The sequence below is a fragment of the Nannospalax galili genome, unplaced genomic scaffold (genome assembly GCF_000622305.1).
Source record: "Nannospalax galili isolate Female #2095 unplaced genomic scaffold, S.galili_v1.0 scaffold278, whole genome shotgun sequence".
In the NCBI taxonomy this organism is placed as follows: Eukaryota; Metazoa; Chordata; class Mammalia; order Rodentia; family Spalacidae; genus Nannospalax; species Nannospalax galili.
The window spans coordinates 9,334,023-9,346,290 of record NW_008347536.1 but is presented as its reverse complement, the minus strand read 5'-3'; positions in this window follow the sequence as shown (position 1 = coordinate 9,346,290).

Sequence of the window (12,268 nt, the reverse complement as noted above, 5' to 3'; positions counted from 1 at the left end):
TATACTTTCCTTTTGGGTGTTCGAGACCATACAGTAGGCGCAAATAAATCAATTTATATTTATACTTAAGGTCACTTGAGGATCTGTTCCTCCAGGGTCAAATGGGTTTGGGAGGAGCCCCTGGATCCTTTCTTTTACCAATTTCCTCTGTGTGAAGATAAGTCCAAGGCAACACTTGACCATGGCTGACTTCACTTGGGAGCATGGAGGAAATGTTTCCTCTGAGTTGACCCTCTTGTAGACTGGACACTGGTTCAAGTACATCTGGTGGGGTCTCCATGGCCTCCGTGAACAAGAGGACAGGTGACTCAGCTACTGGACATTTTGAGAGATGTTCCATAATCCCCTGTAACTTAGTTGATCTTGGAGGACAAGGGACAAAAACTGTCCTTTAAGTCCCTCTGACCAGATTAGTATAAGCCTCAAAGTATGGCTGTTAAACATCCAATAAGGTTAGCTCCACCAGTCTAGTACTTTTAATTACCATGTGCCATGTAGATAAAGCTTGGGTAAATAACTAAATGTTCTCAGATAAACTTTGGCTAGATATATATTTTGTTCCTTAAACTAGTTGAATAAACTATGACCTTAGAAATTTTAAGATAATACGTATATTATTTTTGTCTCATCCTTTATACATCATAACAAACCTACACAGACCTTTATCACTTGCTAAAGGCTTTTTTTTTTCTATTTTGGCAAATAGCTCCATTCCCGTATCCTTTTAACATCTTTTACATTCTCATTTTCTTTTTTTAATAATTATGAGACATAATAACATTAACAAATTTTCCATCTGTTGTGAGAATTATTTTCCTGGGGATACTAAGCAAATCTTATTCCCTTTTAAGGTTCTAATGTCAAACCAATGTTTGATTAAAATTTTACTGGGGAACCAAAGAATTTTCTGAGCCTACTTACCGAGATAACTGAGGAGTTGCTGAGATGTATGAATGACCTGAGGGTATGCACACTGGAAAGCCTTTACCAGCAAGGGTCAAGCTTTATCTTCGTAGTCTTCCCTGCACTGTATACTTTAGCCCTCCCCAAATCCAGGAGACCATCTGTGATTAGGGCCAAATTACATACAGTTGGCTGAAGAGTGGCTGGATACTCTGGTGAGGGTCCAATGACCCTGCTTGCCCCTCCTTTAATGAAGGAGCACAACTGACAACAAGCCCAATTGTGACGATGTTTAGCAATCAGGCACCGCTGAAAGTCGTGATGATGGTAGTTATTTCATGCAGAAGAGATTTCTGTACAGTATCATCTTATTAAAAGGACATGGGCTTTAAAATGATTTTCTTCTAGGATCCACAAATGAGGGAGAACAAAAGTCTTTTATTTTTCTGAGTCTGTGTTATTTCACTTAGTATAACAGTTTCTAGATCTACCCATGTACCTGCAAATTTCATGATTTCATCTTTCTTTACTGCTGAATAGAACTCTGTTGTGTAAAAATACCACATTTTAGTTAACCACTCATCAGTTGAGTGGCACTTAGGTTGCTTCCATCTCTTAGCTATTGTGAAAAGAGCAGCAACAAACATGGTTGTACAAGTGTCTCTATAATAGGATGAGTCCTTTTGGTATATGCCAAGGAATGGTATAACCGGGTCATATGGTAGGTTCATTTTCAGTTTTCTAAGAGTTCTCCACACTGTTTTCCATAGGGTTTGCAATCCCACCAGCAGTGAATGAGTGTTCCCCTTTCTCCAAATGCTTGCCAGCATTTGGTATCATTTGTTCTTTTGACCTTAGCCAGTCTGGTTGGAGTAAGGTGATACCTTAGAGTGGTTTTAATTTGCATTTCTCTAGTTACTAACAATGTTGAACACTTTTTGAGATGTTTCTTAGCCATCTTTATTTCTTCTTTGAGAACTCTCTGTTTAGATCTTTAGCCCATTTTTTAATTGGGTCATTTTTTTTCTTCATCTCTGTTTTTTGAATTCTTTATATATTCTGGATGTTAAACTTCTGTCAGATGTATCACTGGTGAGGATTTTTTTCCCCATTCTGTGGGTTTTTCTCTCCATTTTTTTTGATTGTTTCTTTTGCTGTACAGAAGCTTTTTAGTTTAATGAGGTCCCACTTGTTGATTGCTGACCTTAATTCCTGAGCAACTTCTGTCTGATTTAGAAAATCCTTTCCTACACCTATATCCTGTACGTTATTGCCAATATTTTTTTCTAATAGTTTCAGGGTTTCCAGATTCACTTTGAGGTTTTTGATCCATTTGGAGTTGATGTTTGTGCAATATGAAAGATAAGGATCTAGTTTCATTCTTCTACAGGTGGAGATCCAGTTTTGCCAGCACCATTTGTTGAAGATGCTGTCTTTCCTCCATTGTCTGTTTTGGCACCAGAATAAAAATCACTAGACCACATATATTCATGAAACTGTGAATAATTGTGAGTGGAGTTTTGCAGAAAAATGATAATGCAGAAGGCCTGATTGTGTCCTTAGAAAGGCCTGCTTGTTAATTGATTCTCGGCTAGCTTCTGGGAAGTTTAATTCAAGAGTTTGGAAGTAACAGTAGCTCAATGAGATTACTGTCAGTGCACATAGTGCAGCTTAAGCTGACCCATCCTTTCCTTTTAGACATCTAAAATTTGGATATGTCCAGACATGACCACGCTAAATAAAACCTTGACCACTGAATCTATAATGTGCTTCTCTGGGGTGGGGATGTAGCATAGTGTAAGAATGTTGGCCTTGCATGTTTGAGGCTCTGGCATTCATCCTCAAACTAGGTGGACAAAAGGTCTAATGAGCTTTCTTCATGAACCACATATCACACTAATCCTAACTTGGTGCTGGAGGAATTGTCTTATGTGATACTATTGGGAGAAAACTCTTGGAAACCCTCAAACTTCACACATCTTTTTTGTTTACTGATTGTAATGTGACCCCCTTTCTCTATAGTCACAGCTAAATAATATAAGTAGCATGTTATTTGTGGCATGGTTACTCTAGACGAGGCACTGTATTAAATATCATATATCATGAATATCATATATAATATGCACTCATTTGTTCCCCACAAAACTCTTCTATCACAGCAGTTAATATGCACTTCTTAGGAAAAGAAAATTGGGGTTAGAGTAGTTATTTAACTTGTTCAGGGTCAAATCTTCCTGAGGTGGCGTGGACAAACAGTGCTGGGAATTACCACCATGTACCTAGTTTGTTTATACAAATATGTGAGAGAAACTTCTCCCACGGGTCTCCATAAATTACACTAATAGTTTATTAAGTTATATTTGGCAACATCCTGCCAGTAAATATAGTAGTCTGTTTCACATAATTCTTTTGTATAGTACTCTTGTATGTCATCAGTGTTAAGTAAGTTACCCATCACACAGGTCATTGGAAAAGTGAGAAATTAGTCCATTTGTCCTAATTTCAAAACCTCTACCATTATGTTTAGGTTTAAACATTCCTGAAGAAAAGATTCAAATCTCCATGTATAGTGTATTAGTTACTTTTGTACTGCTATTCTAAAACACCATGAAGGAAGAGCTTATTTGGCTGATGGTTCTAGAGGAATAAGAGTTCACCATGGCATGTAGACATGATGGTAGAGGCAGCTTAAAGTCCTCACCCGAAGAGACGTGCTTCCTTTCTGAAGGCTACACTTTCAAAAATTCCATGAACAGCACCACCAACCGGGCACCAAGTGTTCAAATTCTTGGAGCCTATGGAGAACATTTTCATTCAAATCACCACATATGGTTTACATTTTCTCTGTATAATAATCTTCAAAAGCTACTACTTTTTAAGAAAAGTAACTACTTAGGTAGCAGATAGCTCACACTATTATTTTAGAGAATGTCTCATATAGCCCAGACCTCATTATATATATGAGAATGTCCTTGAGCTGATCCTTCTGCCTCTACTTCTAGTACCTGAGTTACATGAATGTGTCATCATGTCTAGTTTTATACAGTGCTGAGGACCATACACAGGGCTTTCTTATTTCCAGACAAGTATTCAACCAGCTGATCTAAAATCTGTGACTAATTCACACTTTTTTTTCTGAGAATGCATTTAAGTAACTTGATATGAAAATTCCTCTGTAGGACTTTTCATCAGCTTGAGAAATCAGGACTTGAAAAGGTAACAACTGGCTTCTGTTTGTGCCGGTGGCCTTGCCTCATGCCTCTGTCAGAGAGCACTGTGATTGTAGAATTTTAGATAGAAACAATATCAGGTAATAGGGAAATAGCTTAGCTCAGTTGGTAAAGTGCTCACCTCGAAAGCATAAAGATGTGAGTCATCCTCAGAACCCATGTAAGATTTACAAAAGCTGGCATAAGCCTCAGGAACATAGTGGAACAGAGGGCAGAAAGAATATTAATCAATAATGTAGCAGATGGTGATTATCATGAATGCCACAACAGGCCAAATTGTAGAAAATAAGAGACTGCAGAGTGCTTATCCCTGAACAGGAAACCTGTATCAAACCTGTGCCACCTAAGGCTCAGAGAACATTGCAGATGAGAGGGTGGAAAGACTGTAAGAGCCAGAGGAGGTGGATGACCACAAGGAAACAGAATTTTCCAGACAGTTGGTCAGATAGTCATTTGAACTCATAGCAATGGCAACAACATGCATAAGACCCATGAAAGCTCAAGCTAGGGAAATTCCCAGCACAGAAGTAAGGAAGTGGATAAGAAGTTACAGCTTAAGCTGAGGAACTACTGCAACCAATAACTGCTGGAAGAGGGAGAGTAAGTTTTCTTTAAGGGTGTGACTCTAGGTAGGTTAACGAGGCTCCAGTGAATGAACCCATGCCAAAGGGCATTTGGGAATACAAATTTGACTCAGTGTTTGACAGAGTACATGAAATACAGTGTGGAGGGGATAATATGATGAAATTATATGAAACTTACCAAAAATTAAAATTTTGTATGTTTAAAATCTGGGTGTGGCACCACATGCATTTAATTCCAGAGCTGGAAAGGCAGATCCCTGGGGGACACTGTCCAGTCAGCCTAGCTTACTTGGTGAATTCCAGGCCAATGAGAGACTGTGTCTGAAAAATTGTGGATAGTACCTTAGAGACGACATCTGGGTTTGTTCTCTGAGCTCCATAGGCATGGGCATCCCCACACATACACACCTAAAGCCACACAAAAAAGAACACATGTACACATACACACACACACACACACACACACACACACAGAGGATGGGCATGTGTAGCCCATTTGAGGTCAACAGAGAGGCCACACAGTTGGAGTAGTGTGGAGGAAGACAGAGTAGAGAGAGAGAGAGAGAGAGAGAGAGAGAGAGAGAGAGAGAAAACAACATACTTCTCATAGGTGTTTCCAGATGTCATCTCTGCTGTTATCTGTGTTATCTGAGCACTTCATCTTTGGTCCCTGACCTACTGCTTATTCCATCTGTCCCATAGCCTAGCTCTACAAACATTGCCAAGGTAATAAGTCTAGAGCCCCTTTCTCCTTGAGAAAACCCTCCACACCAAAATATAAGAAAATTAAAAAAGCATAATTAAGGTAAGGCATCAGTGGTTCTGAAACTATAGACTTTCCTGGCCATAGAATTTCTGAGTCATCTGCAGTTTTAAATCCTGATCTTTCATTTTTTTCCCCATGACTTTTGAACTCAAAGCACTTTCTCTCCTCCTTTGTTTAGAGCAATGGCCCATTGTCTCAAAGGACTGAGCTACAGCATTAGGATTTCATCTGCAATGTATATTACGTCTTTGTAAGCCTGGAGGATTCTCAGGTCATCATGGTTAGAATAGGTTGTACAACGTGGCTGTGGCTATCACACTACTGGCTGTTATCACATATTCTAGATCCATTTGAAACAATCTGTTAGGATTAATGAAAGTTTGCTTATGGCTCTATTTAAGCTTTCCTTGGCAAGTGAACAGAAGCTTCTGACCTAGCAAGAAGTAATCTATATATAAACCAGGTCTACTTGTGTTTATCACAAATCCGCCCTTCAGTATTTCTTGGATTCTTAGAAAGAACAGAAAAATACTTAAATAATTAGGTAACAAGTATGCAGGAGGATAACCACATTTCTCTTGATGTTTAATGTTTTACCTTAACTGCCTACCTCCAATACCTGGTGGATGTCCCCTGACTCTAAAGAAGGGAAGGATTGACATTTCCGTTGTATTTCTATGGAGCATAAAGCAAACACCAGAGAGTACATTAGGTGCTTGGACTTTACTGGTTGAAGGTAAAGCACAAGGCAGGGTCCTATCCTCTTACCTCTAGCCATGAGATGAAATATACCTAGGCTGTAAGTGCTGAGAGGCAGCATGAGGCAGGTGCTGCTCTGCTATGCATCATGAGCATCCCACTGGACAGCAGAAAGCCAGCCTGAGCTTGGACAACAAACAAGCTGCCACTGAATACCAATTCCTCAAGGTCATTTTATCCCAGCACTGGAAATGCCAGCTGCCAGCACCTGATGTCTCTGTGGGACATCGCTACCTGCATAGCCCTTCCCAGTGTGTAATGGACTCACCAACCCTAGCCAGCATGCTGCCAGACAACTCCAGCAGGGAGCACAGGGGCCATCAGCAGATATATTTGTCTTAGGAACTGTGTCATCCTCAGAAACAGAAAGAAAAAGAAGAGACACAGAGGAAGTGGAGGTAGACAATCTCAAGCCAAAGGCCTCATTTAGGTAGAGAGCCTCTAATATTTAGTACTTATATCTCATCATCCTATTCATAAATGTCACTGATTCAGTTGTTTTGCTGTTTCCTAATCCATTACTTTTGAAGGCTACATGCTAGGATTTTAAACAATTTTTGTTTTTATTTTATGTGTATGTATGCTTTGCCTTCATGTATGTAAGTGCACCTTGTGTGTGCTGTGTCCACAAATGTCAGAAAAGGGTGTCATAACCCCCTGGAACTTGAGTTACAAATAATTATTAGCTACCGTGGATACTGGGAACCAAAACCTGGTCCTCTGCTAGAGCAGCCAGGGCTCTGAACTTGGAGGCATCTCTCCAAACTTTTTGTTAATTTTTGAGGTAAGTTCTCATTATTTTTCCCACTCTGGCCATGAACTTCTGGGATCAAGACATTTCTTCTTCAGCCTTTGTAGTAGCTGGGACTATAATACCCGCCTCAGAGGAGGGACGAGATTCTAAATTAATTGACCAGTGAATAGATTAAACTTAGAAAAAGGGTCACCTATACTGCTTTTATGATACTAGATAGCACACACCACTTGCTGGATGGATGAATGGGTCAGTGAATCAATGAACAGATACAGGAATTGCTTAGATTACGCTGGAGATTTAGAACTATCAATATCCCATTTTCTGGAAGTTGATTTAGCATTAAATGTTGAGAAAAGTGATCATCTCTGCCTCCCTGGAGATGATCTCATCATATTCTGAAATTAGAAGTAGGAAGCCTCTGGAGGTAGGCCATGTTCACAGGAAGAGATGCATGCAAGTCCTGCTTCCAGCCCAGATAACTATGAAAGTGAATAATTCTCAACTTACCTCAAACCATATAACCTGTGTGTATAGGTAGTTATGTTAGGAACATGATATCAAGTTTCCTGACCATTAGTCTTTCCCTATAACCTATGGAATGGGTGCTTATGGAGGATGGCTTCAGTTGTATGTGAAGGATTGAGGTACATCAGTTATAATGAGAACTAATAACCATCTTGGGTTATTCCAAAGGAGCAGAGGATATGTGAAACAGAGATTATATTGTCTTATCACCTAGGAGATTTGTGTCTCCTGCTCCCTGGTTTAGTTTGATGTGAGCAATACTGATTGACAAGTAGTAGGAAAAAAACTATGCAAATTCCTAGTCAGACTACCTGTCATTAGGGTAATGTTGAAGAGATGGCTTATCACATTATGCTGACCTGAATTTTCTCTGCTTACATTACTAAGAGGATATAGTGACAGTGCCCCTGACCATCCGTCCCCTCTCTGTATCAGCTACTGGATGACTTACAACCAGCTTACATTTCTAGAAGCCACACAGGGCAAACAGTACAGTATGCATTAATATGAAATGGATCTTCATATTTTCATTTTAATCCTCATTTTCCAATTATCTCACTGTTTTCCTATATTATAAATTGACATATATTTTTAAAAAAGATACTTTAAATGATGGATGAAACAAGATGGACCACATATAGATGTTATGTAAATAGTTACCACTAATAATGATTCTTGAGCAAAACCAGCATCAACTGTCCAGATTCTGGTCCATTACAGTAATCAGCTCTCTCTCTCTCAAAGACTCATGGCTTTCTCTCTCTCTCTCTCTTTCTCTCTCTCTCTCTCTCTCGGTTTCTCTCTTTCTCTCTAACACACACATATACATACTCTGTTACATACATACATACACACACACACAGATACACACACAGAGACACACACACACACACACTACTGATTGCTGTACTGCAAGCCTCAATATCCTAAAACAACCCATGAGAATTAAGTACTAAATGATCCTTGGCTTCTAAGACTCTTGCTAACTTTTCTGCCTAAATCACTCTTCTATAGCTTTCCTGCAACATAACTTTGACCACTACACTTTTTTCTTCTTTACAGAAATAAAGTCAAAATTCCTTAGTTACCTCTCAAATGTCCACTGATGGCATGAACTCTTAATCTGATTCTATGTTTATTATCCCCGTGACTAGATTATGCATTTCCTTAGGTTGATCCCACTTAAAATTAAATTTAAATTGATTAAAAGCACAAACTTTGTTGGGCATGGTGAGCCCTTGAGAGGCAGAGGCAGGTGAATCTCTGTGAGACTGTGAGATTGAGGCCACCCTGGTTCACATCCTGATTTCCAGGCAGACTGTGGCTAAGAAGACCCTGTCAACAAAAGAGGTACAAAGTTCATGAAACAAATTAGAATGAGAAGAATAAGAAATGCTACTTTTGATATCAGAATATAAGTAAATTCAATTAATGAAAATTTTTCTATAATCTAAGCATTTTGTTGGGTATGGAGGTAGAATGTTCACTAAGTAAGCAGTGTGCCTGTCCTATTGGAGTTCACAGAAATGAACAACATTTATACTAATGGAACAGACATTTAGGACTCAAGGCTTTGGCAGAGCAGCTGTGTGCACACCAACACAAAGGCAGCTGGATGCAGGTGTGAGATGGGCTTGATCCCTTTCTGCTTCATCATCCCTTTGCCTTGAGGAAAGTCACTCATGTTCTCTGATCTCCAGTTTGTCAGATGAAAAGTAAGCCATTCTACATGCCTCATGGGGTGTTAAGGTGCCAAAAAATCATATTTGTAAATTCCAAGAAAACACAGATACAATAAAGGCTCCATAAATGCAAGCAATCAGAGAACCTATGCTCTGGGCCTCTCTTGCTCTTGGAATGACAGGTTATAGGGGGAAGTTTCCCTATGGCTAGTGAACTGCAAGCTGTATGGACGTGGTTTTGTGAGAACACAGAGAAATGGCTCACATCTCTTGTCTCTGCAGTTCTTTCTATACTAGTGATGACAGAATACTAACTTGGGACTCTTAAGTAAGTCTTCTTTCCTTCTCTTCATAACAAAGCATGATCCTTATGCGACAGTGAGGGCACCATTTGTCTGAAGCAAAGAAAAATTAAAAGAGGATTCCAGAAATCAAAACCTTTACCTAGATTTAAGAAAAAAATATATTCAGGGGCTGGAGAGATGGTTCAGTGGTTAAGAGCACTGGCTGGTCTTACAGAGGACTTGGGTTTGAATCCCAGCACGTACAAGACAGCTAACAAAAACTCCAGTTCCAGAGAATTTGATGTCCTCTTCTGACCCCCTTGGGCATTGCATGATACAGATGTACTTATATACATGCAGGCAATGCACTCATACACTTAAAGTAAGCATAATAAATAAAATATTTAAAATTATTTGAATGGGAGAGGTGTCAACAAAGTAATGTTCCTTTTTACCCATCCAGTCCCCAAATCCTCCCAAGTTGGAGAAAGAGAAAAGAGCTGAGAACATGAGACAGTGTTTAGTGAGTCTCATTTTAAGTTTTACAGTAGATAAAATGATGCTGGAGGGGAGGGTACAGCAGTGTGTAAAAGCCTGCCATTCAAGAATAGAATGGAAGAGGTGTCCTGGGCCTCCCCCAGTGCTGTGTGGAAGACACACATTTCAGTAAACTTTGCTGAGATGGTATAAGTCACTGTTTCCAGCCTGGATTTTTCTTTTTTCTTTTTAAAATTTTATTATTTTTATTTTATGAATATGCATGTACTGCCTGCATGTAAGTAAGTGCACCCATAGAGTTTGGCAATTATTATGACTAAGGATTTTGGAAAATTAAAATTAAGTCCAAATAACATTTTAATTAAGTGTAGTCCCATGGAATTTTATTTTTTTCTAATTTAAAAATATTCAGTGTTATCAATTTGATATTGCTTAAGTATTACCAATTATTTAAGAATACCTTCAAGAAACATTAGAACTCATGAAGCTTAAACAGTTGTTTGCATTTAAAATGTTTAGAATTGTCTTTTTTAAAAGCTTTATTTTTACTATTTTTAATTATGTCTGTGTGCACATGTGTGTGGGTATATGCACATGAGTGCAGATGTCTGTTGAAGCCAGAGAGGTCAGATACCCTTAGAGCAGGAGTTATAGTGTGAGTTGTGTGCTGAGAACCAAACTTGGGTCATCTGCAAGAACAATAGGTACTCTTTACCCCTGAACCATCTCTCCACCCCTGTAAAATGTCTTAGAATTTTAATGTTAGAATACTGTGAAGTTGATTATTACTTGTAAAAAGACAGTTAAAAGCAAAAGACTAGCCTTATCATTACATTCCTGATTACTATGAAGATAAAACTTTGTTTACATCAGAAAGACTATGACATTATCAAGGGTGGTCTCAAACTTGGACATAACACAGACTTGGGGATAAACTAATCTAGGCAAACTGATCTAAAGGGCAGGCTCATGGCTGCAAATCAATGGACTAGCCTATTTCTAGGCAGTAGACACCATTGCATCATCAAAAACAAAGAGCACATCTTCCAGGTTTTAAAAATCTGGGCCCTAAAGGCAGAAAGTTTACTCTCTCATTTAGCCCTTTAATAATATGTCATTGAATGATTAACTCCGCCCCCCAAAAAATGCTCTTCAAGGGAATGCAAATGTTTATGGCAGTAATGTATTTATTTTCTCTTATTGAGTTACAGATTATCACAAAACTCTAAGCCTGAAAGGCGTTATTTTCCCATTGGCTGATAGCAGGTCACCATACTTTTCAAAGTGCACAGAGGCCATGCCTTCCCTCCTTCTGTAGCCACTCTAACCTCCCAGCAGCAAAGGCACTGTGCTGACCTTCAGAAGAAAACTTCTCATTCCTATCTTGATGTGCCCTTCTTTCACTAGTCAGAGAAAGAACACCATTTCATATTTGCAGAGCTTATATGATTGGGTTAGATCTATTCCACAACCTCTCCCTTTGGATTTATTTGAAGTTTGCCATTTTATCTGCAATATCCCCTTTTCCATGTAAAATGAACAGGATTATAGTGTGAAGCTCATGGTATTCAGTCACAGGTAGTTAAGACTGGAAATCTTCTGGAACAATTGTATGATTCTGCCTATCCTTGTAATCTCGTTATTCATGTGCTATGGGTAGAAATATAGGATCCTGAGATCCAAGGTAGGCAGACCACAAACAGGAGAGGTCTTTGGAAAACAGGGACAGGAAGGAGATATTTAGCTACATGAGAAGATCTTGATTCTAATGGTAAACATAAATTGAGTGCAATGACTCTATCAGCATAAAATGGGACTTCAAGGAATAGGGTAGGTTAGACGTAGAAAGTGGCAGTCTACTACCACACATGTAGTAGACCTGTTATTTGTGGCCTGGTAAGGTAACTAACTTAAGATTTGTGAGGGTTATCTCTTATACCTGTCTGACACATTGGCCCCTTGTTTTTTTCTTTAACTCCAAGTGCCTTTATAGCTTGGACTGTCCCTATACCTCCTTTACTAGGCATAGCGTCTAGCACTCAGCATGAAAGTAGGATGTGATGAGTCACTGGACCAGAAAGAATGAAAATTTTGAGACCAGGTAAGAGCAGCAGAAGGGATCCAAGCCGTGCTTGTCTGGGCCCAACCTGAAATGCAGTTTACCTCTAAATCACCCCTGCCCAAGCCTACCTAACAGTTACACTCCTAAGGCACAGATCACTGGGACTTATGAAGGTTATTTTCATCTCTTGGTTTCCCTACAGCATGGAGAGAGATTTG